An 11,017-nucleotide genomic window follows, 5' to 3' on the forward strand; every position below is an offset into this window, starting at 1 on the left:
ATGTAATACTTTTTCTCTGCTCTACTCAAATTTTTAGTATTTCATTCCTTTATTTGCTAGAGCTGCCAAGACAGCATTCTTGCTTTGTTCTCACATAGTCTTCCCTCTCCGTGCCAAGGCCTGAGAAGAAATCTGTCACTGCTTTAAATTCAAGATTTGTGATACAACCATATCCTTCTACAGGACTCTCATCCCTTATTCTATAGGCTCATGTCATGGTGTCAATTAATAAAATTCACAATCACTCATTCCCAATAAACTTGAATTTCAAAATGGCCCTAATATGTAGTATGTTAACCAACAATGAGAATTCCTTTATATCTACATATTATGGGAATATTTATGACAATTAATTGATTATAATCCCAATTTAAAAAATAACTCTTCCCTCCCCGCGCCCCGCCCCACCCCCCGCCCGCTGAGATCCCTGGTCTAACAAGTATATAAAAAGCACTAACTGAAAATGTGTATATTTTCCTGTTAATCACTCAGAACAAAGGTTTGAATGAACTGGTGATCCAGGGTTGAAATTCAGCTTATAGGTAGTTTTGTTTGACTCAGTGCTTAAACATTAAAAAAAGTGGTTTAAAACTGAGAGGGTTTGTGTAAAATAGTCCAGATTTCAGCCAGTTGCAAGTTGTTTAAAAAATGGGAAAACCTGGCAACACTGCACTTCTGTACTGGGCATTAAGTTAGTACACCCTTAAAAAGTGACTGATTTCTCAGCTGCTTTCACATGTAACAAGAGCTAGGGAAAAGATGGCAAGAGCAGTGTTTCCTCCTCTTGCCCCTTCTCTCTGGTAGCCGAATCTTGAGGGATTAGGGATTATGACTTCCAAAGGATTAATAACAATTTTAAAGACTAAAGGGGAAGGTAATATGCAATATTTATTTCAGTGCTGCTTTTGCATTATCAAACTACAGATATGCGTAAGAGTCACCTGTTAAAACCAAAAGCGTGTTGATACTTTATGATGAAGTTAACCCTTATTATAAAGTAAAAGGAAATGCAATTTGAGGGCTGGAGTCATAAAACCCAACAAAATGCATTTATCCCAGACAATGTGCTCACCTAAAAAAAAGAAAAAAATAGAACTCTTGACAGTTTCCTTGAAGTCTCCTAAAGCTTCTATCAAAGCTAGAGGCTTTGATTTAGTTACTTTCTTATTTATTTATATTACTTTATTTCTTAAGTGTCACAAAGTTAGTGACCTAGCGGCATTTGGTTAGTGTATGTGTGGCCCAAGCATTCACTGATGTACACTGATGTAATGAAGTGTGTGAAAGTCACTGAGTCGTGTCTGACTCTTTGTGACCCCAAGGACTACACAGTCCATGGAATTCTCCAGGCCAAAATACTAGAGTGGGTAGCCTATCCCTTCTCCAGGGGATCTTCCTGACCCAGGATTTGAACTGGGGTCCCTGCATTGCAGGTGGATTCTTTACCAACTGAGCTATCAAAGTCAAAGTTAAAGTCGCTGAGTCGTGTCCGACTCTTTGCGACCCCATCGACCATACAGTTCATGAAATTCTCCAGGCCAGAATACTGGAGTGGATAGCCTTTCCCTTTTCCAGGGGATCTTCCCAACCCAGGGATCAAACCCAGGTCTCCCACATAGCAAGTAGATTCTTTACCAGCTGAGCCACAAGGGAAGCCCTAACAACCTAACAACCTCACCCTCATAGGACATCCCTCTGTTTTTTTCTTCCCATTTCTCATTTCAAAAACAGAGGCATTTCCAGATAACAGCTAAATTTTACTTTTAAAATCTCTATGGATTATATATTTAACCAATCAGGATTAAAGGTATAAAACAAAATTCACTGTAATTATTAAGTGGGAGGGTTTAATACAAACATTCAAGTTTTTATAAAACCATCAGGGGACTTCCCTACTGGTTCAGAAGACTGTACTTCCACTGCAGGGGGCGCAGGCTTAAGCCCTGGGAAGCTCTGCATGCCCTGCAATGTGGCCAAAACAAAAATAAAACCCAGAAAAAAAACCAAAAACACTGGACAACCTGAAGGAGCAGGATCTAAGTTGGGCCTCCTGGAACGCTCTCTGAAAACACAGTAAGTAGTCCACTAGGAAGGATACTGCATCTAAGGGCCAGGCTAGAACTCATAAGACACCACCATCAGCAACAGCAACTAGACAACAGGAAGACAAGGGAAGCTGCACCTAGGAACCAGGGAGATTAGGACAAGGAGCTGCAGGTCCTTAGGGACCTGGCAAATGAAAACTGGAATCTCAGGAAAACTGCAGCCTTCCTTAACCACTGGTGACAACCAGCGCCAACTGAAGATGGCCTCTGATTCACGTTTGTATCCTAAATCTTAAGCAAGTGCCTCTATCTCGCAACCGTTAATTTATATTCAGAACTCTGTGGGTGCAAGGGAGTCAGGGCATGGAAAAATTTTTTTTCTAACCTTTCCAAATGGAAGGTGATATGTAAAGTTGAGGATTATTTACTATTTTAAAATGACTAGTATTGAAGAATTTTTATAAATGTATACTTAAAAGTAAACAGAAAGGATTATAGTGACAGTTCAATTTGTGGCATTGGCATACATTGATACAAATATTTAACACAGATTATACACATAAGGAACTAGAGAAAAAGAATTACATTTCCCTTTACACAGAGACAAATATCTGCCTTCTGCCTGTGATGCAGGAGACCAGGGCTTGATTCCTGGGTTGGGAAGTTCCTCTGGAGAAGGGAATGGCAATTCACTCCAGTATTCTTGCCTGGAGAATTCCATGGACAGAGAAGCCTGGCAGGCTACAGTCCATGGGGTCACAAAGAGCTGGACATGACTGAGCGACTAACACACGTTACACAGCAACAAACGGTGAGATTAATGATCTCAGCTTCTTACGCCCGGAACCGTGCATTTCCATCCAGCTCTGCTATCAGGGCCATCTCTAGCCCCGACTATTTCAGGACTTTACTAAATGGTTGTTGGGAATCATTTCAGTCTGTCAGTCTTCTAGTCTGTTTTCCACACAGAAGCCGGAGTAAAACATCTTTAAAAATCAACAGATTTTATTGAGTTTGTGTTTACAGAAAAATGAGCAGGAAATACAGAGTTCCCCCATACCCTCTCATCCCCCTCCCACTTCCAGTTTCCTCTATTATTGAAATCTTGCATTAGTGGTACATTTATTACAGTTGATGAACCATTACTGACACATTATTAACTAAAATCAGAGTAGATTCTTTGTGTTATCCATTCTATGGGTCTGGGCATATGTATAACAACATGTATCCACTATTACAGTAACAGGATAGTTTCAAGGGCCTAAAAATCCTATGCTCTACGTGTTCATTCCTCCTTCCACTTAATCCTCCTCTCCCAACTCCTGGCAATCTGATCTTTTACTGTCTCCCTAGTTTTGCCTTTTCCAGACTGTCACAAAGGCAATGGCACCCCACTCCAGTACGCTTGCCTGGAAAATCCCATGGATGGAGGAGCCTGGTGGGCTGCAGTCCATGGCGTCGCTAAGAGTCGGACATGACTGAGCAACTTGACTTTCACTTTTCACTTTGATGCATTGGAGAAGGAAATGGCAACCAGTACTGTTGCCTGGAGAATCCCAGGGACGGGGGAGCCTGGTGGGCTGCCGTCTATGGGGTCACACAGAGTCGGACACGACTGAGCGACTTGACTTTCACTTTTCACTTTCATGCCTTGGAGAAGGACATGGCAACCCACTCCAGTGTTCTTGCCTGGAGAATCCCAGGGACGGGGGAGCCTGGTGGGCTGCCGTCTATGGGGTCACACAGAGTCGGACACGACTGAGCGACTTGACTTTCACTTTTCACTTTCATGCCTTGGAGAAGGACATGGCAACCCACTCCAGTGTTCTTGCCTGGAGAATCCCAGGGACGGGGGAGCCTGGTGGGCTGCCGTCTATGGGGTCGCACAGAATCGGACACGACTGAAGTGACTTAGCAGCAGCAGCAGCGGCAGCCTTTCCAGATTGGCTTCTTTCACCTAAGTGTTACACTTTCAAGGGCCTTCCATGACTTTTTGTGACTTGATAAGTTTCATTTTATTGCCAAATAACAACCCATTGTGTGGATGTACCAGTCTGTTTATCCATTTACCTATTGAAGGACTTTCTGAATAAAGCTGTTGTAAACATTGGTGTGCTAGTTTTTGTGTGGACGTTTTCGACTCATTGAATTGCTGGACTGTTTGCTACGGGTATGTTTAGTTTTCTAAGAAATTGCCAACTGTCTTCCAAATTGGCTCTACCATGCTGCATTCCTACCAGCAGTAACAGTTCACGTTGCTCCACATCCAGCCAGCATTTGGTGCCGTCAGTGTTTTGGATTTTTCCATTGGATTTAATCATTTTAACAATGGTATTTCATTGTGTGCAAATATTTTCTCTCTACTTGTGGCTTATCTTTTCATTCAACATCTTTTGGATAGCAGAAATTTTCAGTTTTAATGAAGTCCAACTTATTTTTTCTTTTATGGATCATGCGTTTAGCTATGTATCTAAAAAAGTCATGGCTAAACTGAAGATCACCTAAATTTTCTATGCATCTTCTTTATAGGTTTGTGTTTTACATTTAGTTTATTATTCATGTTGAGTTTAGTTTGTGAAAGGTTTTAGTAAGGTCTATGTCCAGATTCACTTTTTAAAAATGTGGATTCCGTTGTTCCATTCCAACACCATTTGTTGAAGACTATCCTTTCTCCATTGAATTGCCTTGATCCTTTGTCAAAGATCAATTGACTGTATTTATGGGGTCTATTTCTGGTCTCTGTTTTCTGTTCCACTGACTAGCTGCTTATTCTTTCACCATTACCACGTGATCTTGGTTACTGAAGCTTTATCGTAAGTCGAGGGCTGGCTGTGTCAGTCATGCCACTATGTTCTTCTCAATGCTACATCAGCTATTTTGGGTCTTCTGCCTTTACAATTAAACTTTAGAATAAATTTGTCAATATCCATAAAATAACTTTCTGCAGTTTTAATTGTAATTGTGTTGAATCTACAAAGCAAGTAGGGACGAAATGATATGTTGACAATATTGAGTCTTCTATCCTTGTACATGGAATATTTCCATTTATTTTTTATTTTTTTTTATTTTTTTAATTTTTTAATTTTTTTTTTAAATTTTAAAATCTTTAATTCTTACATGCGTTCCCAAACATGAACCCCCCTCCCACCTCCCTCCCCACAACATCTCTCTGGGTCATCCCCATGCACCTGCCCCAAGCAAGCTGCACCCTACGTCAGACATGGACTGGCGACCATTTATTTTTTAAAAAAACTGCTTTCACCAGTTTATTAGTTGTCCTTGTATAGATGTTGTGGATGTTTTAAGATTTATACCGAAGGTTTTTTTTTTCTTATTGTTTGCTGTTGTTTGGTATTGGGTTTTAAGTTTCAAATTTAAATTGTTCATCACTGGCATATAAGAAAGCAATTGACTTTGTATATTAACTTTGTATACTGAAACTGCTATAACTGTAACTGCTTAATCCTGCTTCCAGGTTTCTTGTTTTGTTTTCGGTGCTTTTCTATGTAGATACTCATGTCATCTGAAAATATTTCTTCCTTCTCAGTCTATAATCATTATCCCTCCCCCGCTTTATATATGTGAAAGAAGCCCTAAGATGCGGAAAGCAGTGCGAAGAGGGGACATCCTTGCCCTGTTCCTGATCTTGGTGGAAATGCATTTAGTTTCTCACCATTTAGTATGATATTAGCTGTAGGTTTTTGTAGATGTTCTTTATCAAGTTAAAGAAGGTCTGTTCCTAGTTTGCTGAGAGTTTTAATCATCAGTGGGTGCTGGATTTTGTCCAATTCTTTTCCTACATCTATTGATAATATAATTTTTTTTCTTTTTTAGTCTGTTGCTATGATGGACTACCTTAATTGATTTTTGAATATTGACCTAGCCTTGCACACCTGAAGTCCCCCTTGTTCATGGTGTATAATTCTTTTAATACATTGTTGGATTTAAGTATAAAAACGAGGTCATGGCCAACAGGTTATTATACAAAGTTCATGTGCAAATCCAATCTACTATCACAATGCTAAGTAAATAAACATAAGTTTTATGCACAAATTAGTTTTCTTTTCTATACTCTAATGTTGATAGTTAACAATACTTGGAGAACAATATTAAATACAAATCTAAGAATGTTATAGGAATAGTCTTTGTCCTTCTGAGTACACTTAAAGTATATTTAACCTAGATTTTTTGGTAACTGCTATGTATTCTCTGACCTTAAAAAAAAACAACTCTATAAACATATCTGCACTTCTCAAGTACTTCTGACAGTCTTACAAAGAGCTTTCTCATTACATTATCTTCTGACTAAGACAAGTTTCAGTTGCATTAATTGGGTTTCATAATCACAAAAAATTGACCTATTACTACTTATTATCTGTCCTTTTCCCCACTGATTTGTAGTGCTATCTTAACCAAGTATCAAGTTTTTATATGTGTGTGAATTTGTTTCTGAGTTCTCTATTTTTGTTTCTTTAGTCTCTTTACTCTCAGAGTACACCAATCAGTCATTAGTTTTATGTTTCTTTATCTGGTAGAGCAAGCCTGCTTACATTTTTCTTCTTCAACATTTTTATGACTAACCTCGACACTTTCCTCTTCCATTTCAACACTGGAATCATTTTGCAGGGTCCACCAGAATTATTTTGAGATTCGACTGGAGGTGAATTTATAGATTAATTTAGGGAGAATGACACATGTACAATACTATATCTTTCCATGCATGAGTATCTACCTCTCCATTTAGTCATGCTTTTAAAGGAATTCTTCCAAAATGTTTTGTAATCTTTGTGGTCTCCTCAAACTCTCTTCCTACCTAGATTTACAGCAGCTTGCTGTATGGAATGTGGGGCATATTATTGCATTTTCTGACTGATTTGTAGGAATGCTGTAATTGTATATTGTTCTTGGGTCCAGAAAAATAGTTCCAAAAAATTTGCCTCCCTTAGAGTATGGCAACCCAGTCCAGTATTCTTGCCTGAAGAATCCCATGGACAGAACAGTCCATGGGGTCCCAACAGTTGGACAAGACTTACTGACTAAACCATGGAGCTGTACACAGACAGTAACATTATCTAAAAATAAGATCAGTTTCATCTCTTTTGTTCTTTCATACTTGATAAAAAATTTGTTTGGGGGGGCTGTGCTGGATCTTCATTGCTGCGCTCAGGCTTTCTCTAGTTGTGGTGGGTCATTTCAATGACTTCTCTTGTTGCAGAGCAGGGCTTTAGTAGTTGCAGTTCATGGACTCTAAAGTGTGGTCTCAGTAGTTGTGGGTATACCGGCTTAGTTGCCCCAAGGCATGTGGAAACTTCCCGGACCAAGGATTGAACCTGTGTCCCCTGCACTGTCAGGCAAATTCTTAACCACTTGGCTACCAGGGAAGGCCTAAACAATGCCTTTTCTTCATCCACTGAGTTACTAGTATAGATTTTTTTCCTTTAAGCAATTAATAAGGTATATTATAGAAATAAATTTTTAGATGTTGAGCCATCACTGCAATCCTGAGATACACCCTATTAGTTGTTTTTTAGTTTGTTTGTGAGCAACTGTTGAATTGTCTTGTTTAGGATTTTTAGCAACAATGTCCATTAAGTGAAATGATCTATAATTTCCATTTATATTGTCCTTGGCCTGGTTTGAGACCAGTTAATACCATATGTGTGTTGGATACTTTTTTTTAACTAAAGTTTTTATAGTATAGGAGTTAAGTATTCCATGAAGGGTCAGTAAGTCCAGTATCATTTGTGGGGAGAACACTCATGATTATCAGCTCAGTATCTCTAATGGTTATTGGTTTATTCTGAGTTTCTATTCCTTTTTGAGTCAATATTAATGATGTATTTTTGTAAAATATACATATCACCTATGCCTTCAAATACTTTGGTATAAAGTTAGTCATCTTTGTTTGGGTGACTTTTAATGCCTTTATTGGTTCTAGTATGATTTCTTCAGTTAATCATCAGTATACCAGAAAAAATTAGTCATCATTTGTTATCTGGGTCCAATGATCCTTTTCATTTTTAAGTTATTTGGCAAAAATGTAGAGAATAAGGAGTTAGTAACAATGTTATTGGACATCTTAATAAGAATGTAAACATAGGAAACCCAAAATTTTATTATTTTTGTGGTTTTGAAAGTATTTAATTTTCAAGATGGGTAGCATCACATGAACATAAATACGTGTTCATCCACTGTCATGAACCTTGACTCCAGAGTTTAAATACATCCCTAATGTATTCCACACTAGTGTTTATTAATACTTCTTGTTCTTTTCACATTTGCATCTTCATAATGCAATACATTTAAGAACTTTGACGTCATATTTTTGTAAAGAAAAGAATCGTCTTTTTTTTGCCTCATAATTGCAAAACACTTGCACTTTCAGATTTTTAAACAGCAATTAGAATTGTAACTCCAACTGATTTTTCACTTTTACATCATTTATTGCCTTTCAATAAATTATGAATATACATCTGCCTTCAGTATTTGTCTCCCTACAATTTTGAGTAATAAACATAAAAAATGTTCTTGTCACAAAGTACAGTGATGACGACATCTTTCCTTCTGGATAACTGAGTAAATGAGAGTATCTTATTTCTTTTGTCCTTAGAAATATTGTTCATTCATTGATTCTTGAGCTTGAGAAAAATTTTCTAGGATATTGTCATATGAAAATGTATAGTCTGAGTTTGCTTGTAAGAGTCCGGAGTGCTGATTAATTTAATAATCATGATAACCCTATTTTTTTCCTTGCCATTATGGATGAAAAATGAAAAATGCTAAGTTCCTGCTGCTGTGGCTAAGTCGCTTCAGTTGTGTCTGACTCTTTATGACCCCATGGACTGTCCGTGGGATTTTCCAGGCAAGATTACTGGAGTGGGTTGCCATTCCCTTCTCCAGAGGATCTTCCCGACCCAGGGATCCAATCTGCATCTCTTGCGTCTCCTGCACTGGCAGGCAGGTTCGTTACCATTAACACTACCTGGGAAGCCCTTAATTTTCTCTTCCTTACCATTATGGGTGAAAAATGAAAAACACCAAGTTCCTAATTGCGCCCAAGTAAAAGCTTAACAAATGTTTACAGAGATTGTGTCTCTGGACCTCTTTTACCCTCTTGACAGGTGATGCAGGACTTAGTAAGGCAATGGGAAGAAATCAGAAGCATGGTGCAGCTGATGATTCATTTCACTATTCTAGGTGATTCCATCACTATTGTTTTCCTACTGCAGTCCTTTTTCAAGCATAATTCCTGATGTTACAGCAAAGCTTAATATTTTTCCTTTTTTTCATCAATACTATTTTTTTTGTGTGTGTGTGCACAATGCAGCCTAAAGGTTCTCAGTTCCCCAACTAGGAATTGAGCCCAGGCCATGGCAGTGAAAACCTAGAATTCTAACCAACAGGCCACCAGGGAAATTCCTTTTCATCAATTTCTATCAACTTCAGTTAATCCAATGAATAGGTTTGCTTTTGTTGACATTCTCCATAATTTTGTCTTCTGTTTTACTAATTTTTTGAGGGAGGATATTTTTGTTTTTAAATTTACTTAATACTTTTGGTCAGGAAATATGACCTATCAAATCCTTGAAATGTGCAAAGACTCTGTGATTTAGAACATTTATAAAAAATTTGTTAAATACTTGAAAAAATATGTATATGTTACATATAATTTCTATCTTATATACCAGTTCTTTTTCTCCCTGCAAATTCTATATCTGCTTGTTATATCCATGTCTGGTGCGTGCTTAGTCGCTTCAGTTGTGTCTGACTCTCTGCAACCCTGTGGACCATGTAGAGGTGTGCTAAAATCTCCCCCTGTGATTTGAATCTTTTTATAGCTTTTTTAGATGTATCTTTCCTTAACCAACAAATAGATTCCATTATCTCTAATCTTATCTGAAAATATGCCTTTGAAAAGATTTTACTTTTTTAAGATTCAGTGTTATTATTGGAATATCTCGATTTACTTTTGTCATTTACTTCTTTTCCTCCTTTCCTGACATCTCTTGTATTTATGGTTTACCATATTCCTCTTTCTCCCTCTTCTGACGGTTTGAGAGCTTTAAATTTTTTAGTCATATATTTTCTAAAGTAATTTTGAGAAGTGATGTACCCTTTTATACTTTAACATAAAAACAACCTTTTTAAGTTTCAAAAACTGCAAAGAAAGTCATTTAAGTCACATTGACCTTTTAAGCTAATTGTCATAGTAATTTGCTACCTAAAAACACTCCTTAATATAATAGGAAATTTTACACTACCTTATTCCCAATTCATGTTTCTATTTTATTTCCCCACATAACTTTTATCTCATTGTAATGAAAGTGTAATGTTTAGAAGTCCTTTACTGATATCCTGTCATACATCTCTTTCTCAAAAATGTGTGAAAAATATATTGAAATTTAAAAAATCTATTTCAAATGGCTATAAACCTTCAAGTTTGAAGACTGTTATCTAGATTATTATTACTATTCAAACAGTAAATAAAGACACCATAAATATTACTAATTGTTAGAATCAGACAATTATATTACTATTTTTAAACTATAGATAAAAATGCTGAAAGTGAAAAGGGACAGAATTTTGTTAATGTCACTTAAGTTATATGCCAGAAATAATAAATTGATCATCAAATTATTTTTAATGATCTTTAATTGATAATCTGATTAAGCTTTTTTCAATTTTGTTTAAAACAAAGAATTGAAGAACCACCCTCACTGCAGTCTTTTGCTGGTCAGGCCATTTTCTTTCTCAATTCCCTGGAAACTTAACTAAAAGTTAAGACATCAAGATGTCTTATTCACTGAGCATCATCTTGCTTATGGAGCTTAAAATTAAGACAATCCTGAGTATAAATATCCCCATAAAACTGGAAATTGCACATATTTATTGAGGATAAATCTACATAGGTTAGAAGCACGATTTTACATTTGAAAAGTATGCCTTTTACAGAATTAGAACAGAATATAAAT

Source organism: Capra hircus, chromosome 4, assembly GCF_001704415.2.
Source record: "Capra hircus breed San Clemente chromosome 4, ASM170441v1, whole genome shotgun sequence".
Taxonomy (NCBI): Eukaryota; Metazoa; Chordata; class Mammalia; order Artiodactyla; family Bovidae; genus Capra; species Capra hircus.